This window comes from Gymnodraco acuticeps, unplaced genomic scaffold (assembly GCF_902827175.1).
Source record: "Gymnodraco acuticeps unplaced genomic scaffold, fGymAcu1.1, whole genome shotgun sequence".
Lineage (NCBI taxonomy): Eukaryota > Metazoa > Chordata > Actinopteri > Perciformes > Bathydraconidae > Gymnodraco > Gymnodraco acuticeps.
Genome location: NW_022990032.1, coordinates 472,606 through 484,852, shown reverse-complemented (window position 1 = coordinate 484,852; position 12,247 = coordinate 472,606). Strand labels below are relative to the sequence as shown.

At 41.9% G+C, this 12,247-nt stretch overlaps 1 pseudogene; it reads right to left on the bottom strand.

Moving 5' to 3' along the window:
* Window positions 1-1,536: 1,536 nt before the first annotated feature.
* LOC117545324 lies at window positions 1,537-10,674 on the bottom strand (annotated as a pseudogene).
* Window positions 10,675-12,247: the final 1,573 nt, after the last annotated feature.

Sequence of the window (12,247 nt, the reverse complement as noted above, 5' to 3'; positions counted from 1 at the left end):
GCCCTAGCTCAAAGTGCACCAGATTGATGCATTTAACTTCAACATTTTAAAAAATCTTCCTGGGGGTGCATGCCCCCAGACCCCACTAGAGGAGGTGAGGACCACCCTAGAGGAGGTGACCACCAAATAAAGCAGGTTAAAATAATTAAATTGAATACATTTTATTTTAGTAAACACTGAAAACAGGTCCCACAGACCCAAACAGCACACAAAGGTTAAAGGTAGCATATAATAATGTTAAAATGTGCTAAATATATACACTGCTAAAAACAAAAAAGAGGAGTAAAAGTAGATCACGACTTGTTTTATTTTTTGAAAATAGCTCTCATCCTAAAAAAGGTTGGAGACCCCTGTTATAGAACGATACATTTGACAATTTTTTGGCCTACCATTTTATTGGAGCGATGAGGAACAGGTGGGGCTTGAAAAGGCCCACCTGTTCAAGATGGGGAATGACAGAAAAAGTTTGAGAACTACTGCTGTAAGTGATGAAAATGGGGGATGTTGGCTTATCTGGCACCCGCAGCTGACAGCCAAAGTGCGAGTGAGCGTGGGGGCGAGCGAGGGAGAGGGTGCACCGGTACGCGCTGTTGTTATTAGCATCTGGTGCTAGCTGCTCTAACAGATATTAGAAGAAGATGTTTCTACAATGATGTGGAGGGAGAGTCCTCTCCAGTCAGACTGAGAGGCTCAGTGAGGTAAAGGACTCTTGAGTGTTTAGATAGTTCACTTTAGTCTAAGTTATCTCAGTGGGTCTCAAACGTTTTGATCACAATTTACATAAACACATATTTCCAAGGCACTCCTTTATAATTATTGGGATAAAACAGGTTTGAAATCATTCCAATGTATACGATAGGACAGTAAACCAGACATATGGTTTTAAACTGGAGATAAAAAAATATGCATAAATAAAATAGTAAAATAAGATATGAATGAACAAAAATAAAACATGTTACATGTATTTGTTATTGGCTATGGTAGGTTATTGGTTATGCTCACATACTTATTTAATTATTAAAATGTAAACCGATCTTTTTCATATGGGTGTTTAGAGTTTTACCCCCTAGATCTAGTCTCTAGTCATTCTGCTTAAAGTGCACCAGATTGAAGCATTTTACTTTAAAATGTTCAAACATTTCTTCCCGGTATGCCTGAGAAGGCAGATATGCTTGTTTTTCTCAACAAGAACTGTTTTTAAATGGGGGGGGGGGGGGGAGGGGGGGGGTTTCCTTTTAAAGTTGGACTGTTGTAGCTTCAGTGGTTCTCAGGTTACAGTTACATAGTAGTGAATATAAACAGACTGATTAATGTGAATATTACTGTAAACTAACCTGTGTAAAAGTTTCTCGAATAAATGTAATTGTTTTGGTGGAAGAAGCATGTATTATTTTTTTACCCTGCCCCTCAAAGAATCGGAATTGAGAACTGTTAAGAACCGGAATCGAAAAGTAGATTTTTGCTGATTATGCGGTAAATTCTGCGATCGCAGAATCGCGTTTTTCTGGAGGGTCTAATTAGAGCACAATGGACTTGTTTCTGTGCTTAATATTTGTTTTAATGCACATTCAGACTCGACTTAGAGCAATGATGTTTTATCACACTCAGAGCAGGTATCACGTTATACACACTTACTGGGACTAACTCAAAGAGTTTAAACCTAATAATAATCACTGTCTTCAGTCTCAGGTTCTGAAGAGTCTCCAGGGTTGTCCTCAGTATCTGGTTGAAAATGTCTCTCTGGATCTGAGTTCCTGGCTGGTTCTGGTCCTCCACAGTCCTCACCATCAGCTTATGTTTCCATGTGTTCAGCTGAGCTGCTGGCTGGAGGCTCTGCCTCTCTGTTCTCCTCAGTTTGAGTTTGATGAAGCTGTGAGGACTGACGACCAATACACTTATGGATTTTGACCAGATATCTCGGGGTGAATCTTTTGTCACAAACACTGCAGCTGAATGGTTTCTCTCCTGTGTGGATTCTCATGTGTTCCTTTAAATCTGCTCTCTGTGCAAAAGATGTCTCACAGACTGAGCAACTGAATGGTTTCTCTCCTGTGTGGATTCTCATGTGTTTCTTTACATTTCCTCTGTGTGCAAAATATTTCTTACAAATTGAGCAGCTGAATGGTTTCTCTCCTGTGTGGACTCTCATGTGTTTCTTTAAATCTCCTCTATCTGCAAAATATTTCTTACAAATTGAGCAGCTGAATGGTTTCTCTCCTGTGTGGATTCTCATGTGTTTCTTTAAATCTCCTCTCCGTGCAAAATATTTCTTACACACTGGGCAGATAAATGGTTTCTCTTGTGTGTGGATTCTCATGTGTACTTTTAGATTTGACTTGCTGCGAATTTCTTTCCCACACAAAGAGCAGCCAAATGTTTTCTCTCCTGTGTGGGTTCTCATGTGCCGATTTAAATTTCCTCTGTGTGTAAATGTTTTCTCACACAAAGAGCAGCCAAATGTATTCTCTCCTGCACTACGTCTTGAATCACTGACAGGGTTTTGTTTATTTTTCTGAGAGTTTGAACCTGGTTCTCTGGTCTCCTTCAAATCAGCACTGTCTTCAGTGTCAGGTTCAGAAGAGTCTCCAGGGTTGTCCTCAGTCTCTGGTTGTAAATGTCTCTCTGGATCTGAGTTCCTGGCTGGTTCTGGTCCTCCACAGTCCTCTCCATCAGCTTCTGTTTCCAGGTGTTCAGTTTGTCTTTGATTAAGCTGAGAGGACTGAGGTTTCTCTTCATCATCTTCACTCTTCACAGGGACAGGAGTGAATGTGGACTTGGTGATATCAGCCTCCTCCAGCCCTTGAAGCTGCTCTCCCTCATGACTGCTCCAGAGTTCCTCCTGTTCCTCTTTAATATGTGGGGGGGGCTCTGGGTCCTCCTGGTCCAGACTGGAGGTCCACTCCTGCTGCTCAGGGGGAACCTCTTCTTTAACCACCACCAGCTGCTGGACGTCTGCAGGAAACAGGAAACACATATTCAAAGAAACTGTAGAGTATTAGAATTTAAAATCTAACCACGATTAACACTTCTTTAACTTTGCAGCCCTTATCCATTCTTTATTTTAAATGCTTTTCCAGATCGGTCGGCCGTTCACGGAGTGTGAGGCCGTAGCCTTATAGTTTGTGACCTGTCTCCAGAGTCATTAGCTGAGAACTGGTGTTGGAGTTTCTCAGAGTAGTCGTTTAGCATCTCTCACCGCCTCGCTAAACCTGTACTTGGACTCATACAGGTGCATCTCAATAAATTAAATAACATGGAAAAGTGAGTTTATATCAGTAATTCAATTTATAAAGTTTAAATGTATACATCACATTAGGGATGCTCCGATCGCCAATTTCGGGCCGATCCGATCGAGTGGGGCCTAAATGGAAGATTTAAACATCACTTTAAATCTTCCATTTAAAGTGATGTTTAAAACTCAGTTAATGGGGCTCAGTCACTGGAGCTTCCACAAACAACTTAATTATTACATTCAAATGATGTACATTATTCAAGTTTACATTCACTTTGGATAATAACACGGGAGAAATGAGCGAAAGCGCTCTCTTTTCCTCTCTCCTCCTCCCCCAACAGCCTGTCAGTATCTCATGCAGCTCACTGATCCAGTAATGAGTGACCCGACAGTGAATAATACATATATGTATAATGCCTAGTTTAGCTTGTTCCAGAGGTAGATAAAATAGCTAAGTGTGTTAGGTCTAACTCTTGTGTGTTTCGCTGCGCTTACCGGTCCGGCGGGCGGAGCTGCAGGATTTCTGCTTCACACACGTTGCATACCGCTATTTTACTGGCTTTTTCGGACACCTTAAAATAATGCCAGACCGGTGAAGCCATTTTGGCGAGCTTGTTTTGCCGCACACAGAGAAAAGTGTCATGTATTTTACGTCTTGCGATCGGCTCTCGCGATCGGCATGTTTAGAGAGCACCGATCGATCGGTAGAGAGTGAGTATCGACCGATCTCGATCGGTGACCGATCGGAGCATCCCTACTAGGGATCGACCGATATGGCTTTTTCAGGGCCGATACCGATAATTTGTAATCAAGGAGACCGATAACCGATATTTGGAACAGATATACATTTGCAGTAAAATCAGAAAATCTTGGTGTTAAAATGTAGAATAACACAAACTCCAACACAACTCAACACAACTTCTTTGAAATGCATTTAAGCATATATTATGTGTAATGAACTTTTAAACATCTTACAACTGGTTTCATCTCTGTGCCCTTTTCTTTAGTGCAGTCATCTGCAATGAGTTAGAGAGAGAGACAAGAAGTGGGGCTGCAGGCTGACATGCTTAACTAACAATAATGCTTAATTTATTATATCAGTCTATCTAGCATAAAATCCCAATAAGCTGCTAGCAACTGCAAAACACTAGGTGCTAGCTAATGTTTTGCAAATTATTAAAAGTGAGGCTATTACAGTAGACCTAACGTTAGTCTAATAGCCTCACTTCTAATATTTTGCTAAACATTTGCTAGATACATGTTGGCTAGCTAATGAGCTTCACATATCAACCTGAAAAACTGCGAGGCTCCACTCGCAGCCCCTCCCCCCCCTCCGCACCACAGTTACTCCGCTGCGAGACGCTGCACGCACCCCTAACTCTGACTGACTTCCCGCGTCCCTGTGTAACTGGTGCGGAAGTTTATGAAGAGAATTATGCAGAAGATGTGATGCAGCATATTTTTGGTATATTCATTTTAATCTCACCAATATATAAGAGGTGTATTGCATCATGTTATCCCTAAATATATGTGTGGGTATATACATTCCTTTGTATTAATAGTTGAAGGAACAAAATACATTTTTCCTCTTAAATATAGAGGTTTTTTATAGATTCCTGAAACAATGTTCCCTTTTTCTTTAAAGTAGATTAGCGCAATAGTCTTTTTCTTTCACTTGTACCCTTTTCATCAAAAGGGTGGTTTAGGCTATTTTTGAGGGGTAAAATGCAGAATTACTTGTGAGTTCTGTTTTGAGTGAAAAGATTACCCTTTTGAGTGTTTTTCTTGGTTAACCATTAGATATAGTGGCTAAATTTGTTCTAAGTTAATTATGCGCATCCTGCAGGCCTTGAGAATTTAGTCACACAGTTAAGAGAGACAATGGTCCTTTTAGACTAAGGGTGAGCTTACTTCGGGTGAATAAAAGTTCAGAGATGATTGGGGGGGGTATGAAGACAGTTAGGCTTGTTGGTGAGCTAGTTCTGAGGATGTCATGGGATAGTGACTGTTTTATTCCTAACAAGTATGGCTTTCATAAAGAAACACATGACTTGGGTGATAAGATGTGTTTTGTTGTAAAATGGGCCCGTTTGGTTTTCTGCTGGCCAGCGCTGGGTCATTGTGACAAAGCATATTTTGCGTCTGCCAATGAGAGGACCTGAAAAGATGACCAGCTGACCTCACCCCTTCCTTCTGTCTTCTGGTATATATTCTGTTGATTCCTGAGTTCGGCCTCTCTTCACATGCTGTCAGGACCGGAAGGATCTCCGCAGCACGCGAACCAGGGCAGAAGTGGCCGGCTACTTCTTAAAACATTACAATATGATTTTAGTATATTGTATTATATTGTGTTGTAATGTATTTTAGTGCATTGCATTATTACCTTTGATAATTAAAACAGATTGTTTAAACTGGTATCTGGGTGTTCTCTGTCTGATTTCCTTCCTGTTATGATTTTAAGCAGGACTCGTCAAAACGACACGCGGAGCCGAGTGGGGTTGTAAAAACCTCAAAACTCCAACACTGGGAAACTGATAGAATTGGATCATAAGATCGTGGTGTTTTTGCAACTTCAGCATATAGGATAGGGATGTGTATTGAACTTCGGTTTAACACATGTATGGCTCTGCCGCTCAGCGCTGCTGCTTGCTTCAGTCTGCGTTCTTTCGCACCTGCCTGTAATCTGAGAAGGTCCCGCCTCTCTGGCTCCCACCCGGAAAATCTTCAGTAATAGCCTATCAGATAGCGCTGTGGGCGGGACATTGCTCTGTACACAGAGTGGTGACTGCAGCCAGAGAAACGGCCGCATCAGAGCCAAAGTTTTATCGGCAATTTGATAAAAAAAAGGCCAATACCGATAATCGGTCAAATGTGGAATATCGGCCCCGATAATCGGCAAAGCCAAAATCCAGCATCTCAGAACATTTTAATAATACATAAGACCAATACAAAAACTGATTTTTTATTAATATAGAAATCCTGTCCTTCTGAAAATCATGTTAATGTGTATGCATTCAGTACTTGGTTGGACCTCCTTTAGCGTGAATAACTGCATTAATGCGGCACAAATCTCTCTATTTCAGCGTGATAAGCCGATGAACTGCTGCCTTTGTGCATTAACCTGTTTTAACCCTGAATCTGTTTTTCAGGTCTCAGGCTCGAAAATGACATTCCCAGAACAAATGACTATATCTTCCCTTTTAAAAAGGGGTAAATTAATAATCATTTTTCTCAAAGCAATGATAAACCTGTGAGTTGGATGTAGAAAAGTCACAATCAATATAGATTTTGTTTATTTTAAAGTAAATTCAGATTGAACATAGTAAAAAAATGTAAATTATGTGTCCGTCCAAAAAAACAGTACTTATCGTGAAAACCACCCTTGGATGATGGGATAGTAGACTAAAAGCTTTAGGAAACCAAACTATAACATATAATAAGTACCCTGTATCAAGATTGATGCAAAACAAGTGAAATGTGACCTTTTTAGAGAGATTTAGAAAAGAAAACCCACTTCTGGGTCATTTGGGTGCATTTTCCATATCTCTGGCCCACCTCATTCGATTTTGATGATTGAGATCTCTTCTTAACCGTTAGAGCCAATAGAATTGAGGGGAAGTTCCTCAAATCCATCTAAACATTACCCATTGGTGAATGAGTGATGCGTAGCCAGAATGCCCCGGAACCGGAAGCTGTGATACACTTTGGTTGCTATCATTAGCAGCTAATATGAAATCTCAGTTTTTGACATAAATGGAATGATGGATTATCAGTAATCATTTAAAAGTGACACAGACACATTGGATTAACCTTCAGCAGCGTTTTTATTGTTTTAATGCCATTGAACACGACTTTTGATCAGAACAACAGCTAAGGTAAGACGATGTCCCGTGAATGCTCCGTAATGTTACGTGGTGTGATGTCTGGTTTTGCTTCCCATGTCGCGAGTTCTATCTCAGTGATGATACTTATACGTCTGGAATCTGTGGAATCTCAGCTTGCTAATCGATATCTTGTTTGTACAGATCCGATAAGTAATAAGGGTATTTATACCTAGAGTTATGTGCTAAGTGTGTTGGCATTTTTTCGCTCAGGGCACATTTAGATGCTTCTTGTGAGACTTGTGTTTTGTTTCGGTAAAAATGGTTCGTATCGTCAGTTAGCTGAGTTTCTTCCCGTTAAGTGGGTATAACACAATCATAGGTTTTTAAATGTTAAGACGCTCTGAGACACAGTTTCGTGAAAAAAACAAAACAGATAGCCCCCGCTAAACAGGTTAAGCCAATGGTTCTCAAACTTTTTCTGTCAGGCCCCCCCTTTGGAGTTAAGAAAAAGTCGGGCCCCCCCAACACAAATGGTCAGGCTCAGTGGTGGCGACAGAGATTTATTTTGAGGGTGCTGTGGGGTAGCTTGACGTTTCATAGAGGGTGCTCAAACATTTAGGGTTTCCCATTAATGTACTGGGCGCTACAGAGGAATGTTCTACTGCAACAATCCCCACGCATATACACAGTGTGACAGTTACAATGAAGGCTCGATAATCAGCTCACGGCATAAGCAGGGGTAAAGTGCTATTTTATAGGTGGTGTGTGGACCTCACATAGCGGGGTCCAGGGGCAAGCTCCCCCGGGAATATTTTTAAATATTGAAGTTAAAAGCATCAATCTGGTGCACTTTGAGAGCATCTCTCAACACCCATATGAAACAGAACTGTGAACAGATTTACTTTTTCTTTATGGATATTTTACTAATCACTCCCCTTTTAAACTTTATTCTTGTTTTACTGTCATATGGTATTTCATACCTGTTTTTCATGTATTCTCTTATTTTTGTATAACTATAATGATCATATAAACGTGTGCCTCGGAAATAATTGTTTACATTAATGGTGACCAAAACGTGTGAGACCCACTGAGATAACTTAGACTAAAGTGAACTATCTAAACACTTAGACAGTCCTTTAGTTCACTGAGTCTCTCAGTCTGACAGGAGAGGACTCTCCTCCACTTTGTTGTTGAAAAAACTCCTTATATCCGTTAGCTTCTGGTGCTAGCGAGCTACGCTAACAACAACGATCTCCGGTACCAGTGCGCTCTCTCTCGCTCGCTCACGCACACAAAATGGCTCGTTCCACACACACAGAGCCGAGCTTTAATGAAACACAGACGTGATAGTACTGCATCATATTATTTTCGAATCAATAATCTTTCAAATGATGATTTTTTTTAAATAACCATTTTTCCTCCTGGTCTCTCGCGCCCCCCCCCCCCTGTCATCCCTCTGCGCCCCCCACTTTGAGAACCGCTGGGTTAATCCAATGTGTCTGTGTAACTTTGAAATGATTTCTGATCATCCATAAGCAATAAACCTACTTTTAAAAATAAAATCCATTATTATTTTCAGATGTCAGAGCGTGAGAAAGGACACACACACACACACACACACACACACAAAAAAGGGGAAGTAATTGGGCAGTTCAATGTGTGTAGAGGTGTGTGTGTTTGTGTTGGGCGGACTGGCCATCTGTAGAATCACAGAACGGGCGGTCGTCAAGGGCCAGCACCTCCCTTAATTTTTTACGTTTTTAAACGGCATCATTGAAGTTGACAGAGGTTTACCGTTTCCCCATGTTGACAGTGCACTAGCACCCCCCCCCCCCCCTCAAATAATATATGCACTGTCATTTCCCCAAGTAAACATAACAGTCTGCAATGAGATGGTTGTTTCCTCCTGTGTGCTCCACTTCCTCCTTGGCGCAGCGGTAACTTTCTCCAAAAACTTTTTTTTTTAAAGTCGGGATAACGGGCTAGTTTCTCGTTAGTCAGGCAACACTAACCAGGCTTCGTGTGATTCTGTTTATTTGTGCCTTACTTTGACCATCCGCTCGCTGTTATTGATCATTGTGGAGAGAGGCAGACGTGTTGTTTTGTATTATAGCAGCTATCGAATGGAATCAATACATGGGCTGCACAGGTTGTCGTGTCCGACTATCACAAGTAAAATGTGCCTGTAGAAAACGGTTTATGCCACAATAGGATAGCAATAGCAAGTAGTCAGTTTAGCTTCGGTTGCTATGCTAATATCACCCATTTTATACCAGAGAAACTTTCATAACAGCGTTGTGATACCAAACAGCGTCAATTCAGACTGACACACATTCACTTAGGCTAAGGGGAACTGGGGATATGTATCAGCTGCTTGTGTGAGTCGGACAGTGAATACTTTAGAGCGGCCGCTGCAGTGTGAGCTAACCGGGAGCTAACGGAGGAGAATAAACTCCCGTGGAAGAGCAGCCAACACTGCAGTGGTCGGTAAATGCCACAGAAACACAATAATAAACAATGAACCACGGCACTCTGGAGCAAAGTATACGGTTGGAGAAGTCGTTATTCAATTTATTCTGGCTTCGTGTGATTAAAAGCAACACGATCATCGACCCGACGCAGTTGTTGTTGTGAGCGCCGTAATGCCGTTGGGGATCAAATCAGCGATGTAAACGGTGACGTCATGACGCAGCAGCGGCAGAACCAGTCGGGTGCTGGGCGGTGTGAACAGAGCGGGAGCAGAAAAGGGAAACCGGAGCTGAACCAGAAAAGCTCTAGCTCGGAGCTAGAAAGGGAAAAGCGCTGGTGTGAAAGCCGCATCAGTGGTTTGTCTCCCTGTTCCTGCCTGTTGGCGTCAGCTGATAGAGATGTTATGGTTTTATCTTGTTATGCACAATGTTGATTATTCTCTCAGAACCAGCTAAATACATGGGTCTGGGTACAGATCCTCAGAATTGGTTTGGAATCCGTTGTGTTAACTCATGGCTCGTGACACGTCTTGTGAATTCTCCGGCCGAAACTCCAAATAAACCGTCAGTGTTTGCCATCAAAGCTCCTGCTCTCTCCGTGTCTGAGTCCTGTTTCCAATTACTTCAGAAGTTCTCTAAACTGGGTAACAGGGGCACTGCAACATCTTACTCTCAGCATGCACCCTCATACCAAAATGCAGATTTCCCCCATAAAATGTTAAAGTGATGCCAGAAAAACAATATTTATGTTCATCAAGAAACGGTATAATTACTCCAGAAATATGAACATGGTGTCAATTAGAGCGTCAGGCGGCAGAGACAGCAATTAAGAGTCTAACGAGTTAATACAGAGTCTAAAGAGTTAGAGAGAGTGAATAAAGAGGGAACAGACCTGCTCTGTGGATCTGAAGCTAAGGCTGTAAAACAGCGTCCAGTAGTTTCCGGTGTCTCTCGTTCTCCTGTTTTGAACGAGACAGTTCCTCCTCGTACTCTGCTATCGTTCTTTCAAACAGAACAAAGATGTCTTCAGCAGCCGCAGTGAGTCGCTGCTTCACCAACGAGAGCAGCACAACACTCATGTTTACTAAATCACCACTTCCCGTTTCTCTCACTCTGTGTTGCTAGCGTGTTACCAGCTAGCATGCTAAGCTAGCTTCAGAAGAAAGAGCACAAAGTCAGAGGTTCATCCAGACACACAGACGATGGATGGATCAGCTGCTCACACACACTTCCTCAGGAACACCGAGAGAGAACCATGGATGTAGCGCAGTGCTTGAATTGGAATGAAAAAGGTGCCAGTACTCTAAAATCAGCAACTTTTTCAAGTCAATTTTATATATACAGCCCACAAACAAGAATTTGGCTACTATAATGCTGGTGGGTTTGTCTCTTTACTACTGTATATTTTAGAAAGGTTCACTGTACTTAACATTTTTTATGATAGGCAGCGGATATGGCTAAAGCTCAGTAAGGTCAATATTAACTGAAAATATAGCAATCAAAGTCTAGATCTTCTGCTGAAGACACATGAAGCAGAGACCTTTCAGGTGAGAGCCCCTCTGGTGGTGTTCAACATTAATGACAAGGAAACAAAGCTCTGGTCAGAAGCATTTTTTATAAAAAGCTTTAACAAAATTAAGTATTTCTGTACATTTTGAATGCAATCTAACTTTCCAACTCAGAAAACGAAAAACGAAAAAGTGCCAAAAGTCTTCTCACATGGCTGAGCTGCTTTGCAATATACTTCACCACTGAAGAATACAAATATGTATAAAGTAAACTATGATGCAATCTAACTTTCCAACTCAGAAAAATGATAAAGAGCATGAACAAAGAACATGTAAAAACAAATGCAAAATTTGCACAATCTAAAATGAGAAACTGTAACTGCAAGTAACAAAGTCTGAGCCATGGTAAAGAGTTACATTGAACACCAAGCTGATCAGATAACTCCCTGGTTGGTCTGAAGTCCTTCTATCTCCAGGATCTGTACAAATCGGCACATTATGCCAAAAGTCTTCTCACTGGGTGAGCTGCTTTGCAATATACTTCACATTGTTAGAAAAGGCTCCAGAAGGCCTTGGGGACATCAGTATCAGGGGCTGGAGCTGGACAGGCTCTTTCATCAGCACTTCTCCTTCCCTTTGCCAGCCAGGACCTCACATACTGTTCCGGATTGAACTGTCCTAGTGATGGTCCATTACATTTAATGAAAACCAGGCTGGACAGTCGGCTGACAGAGAGAGCATTCCTTTTTGCAGTAAGGATATCGTTCATGCAGCTGAATGCCCGCTCACACTCACTAGTGGAGACAGCGATGGTTCGGACTGCTTTCAGTAGAGGCTCCATGGCAGCAGGTGTACGGGATGCCCTGGTTTCCTTGTATTCGCGAAAGCCCTGAACAGTCTCTCTTCTGTCCACTTTCAGCACTTCGCACAAACGTAGCACCTCTACGTCCCCATACTGTACGTCTAACTCCTCTTCAGGCCAACTTCCAGGATGGATAACTTTCATGTCCTGGATTAGCTGATTGTCCCGGGCCTCCCGGCCATGTAATGGGATTTCTCTTGTGCTGACATGAGAGGAGGTTGTGGAAGTCATTCTGTGTCTCAGATTCTCTACCATACTGCGGAAAAACTGACCTGCATGAATCTGTACAAGCCTGCCATTCTCACGCAGGGCAACACCCTTGAAGGACTTCTCAGCTAGAGCTGTATGAACTG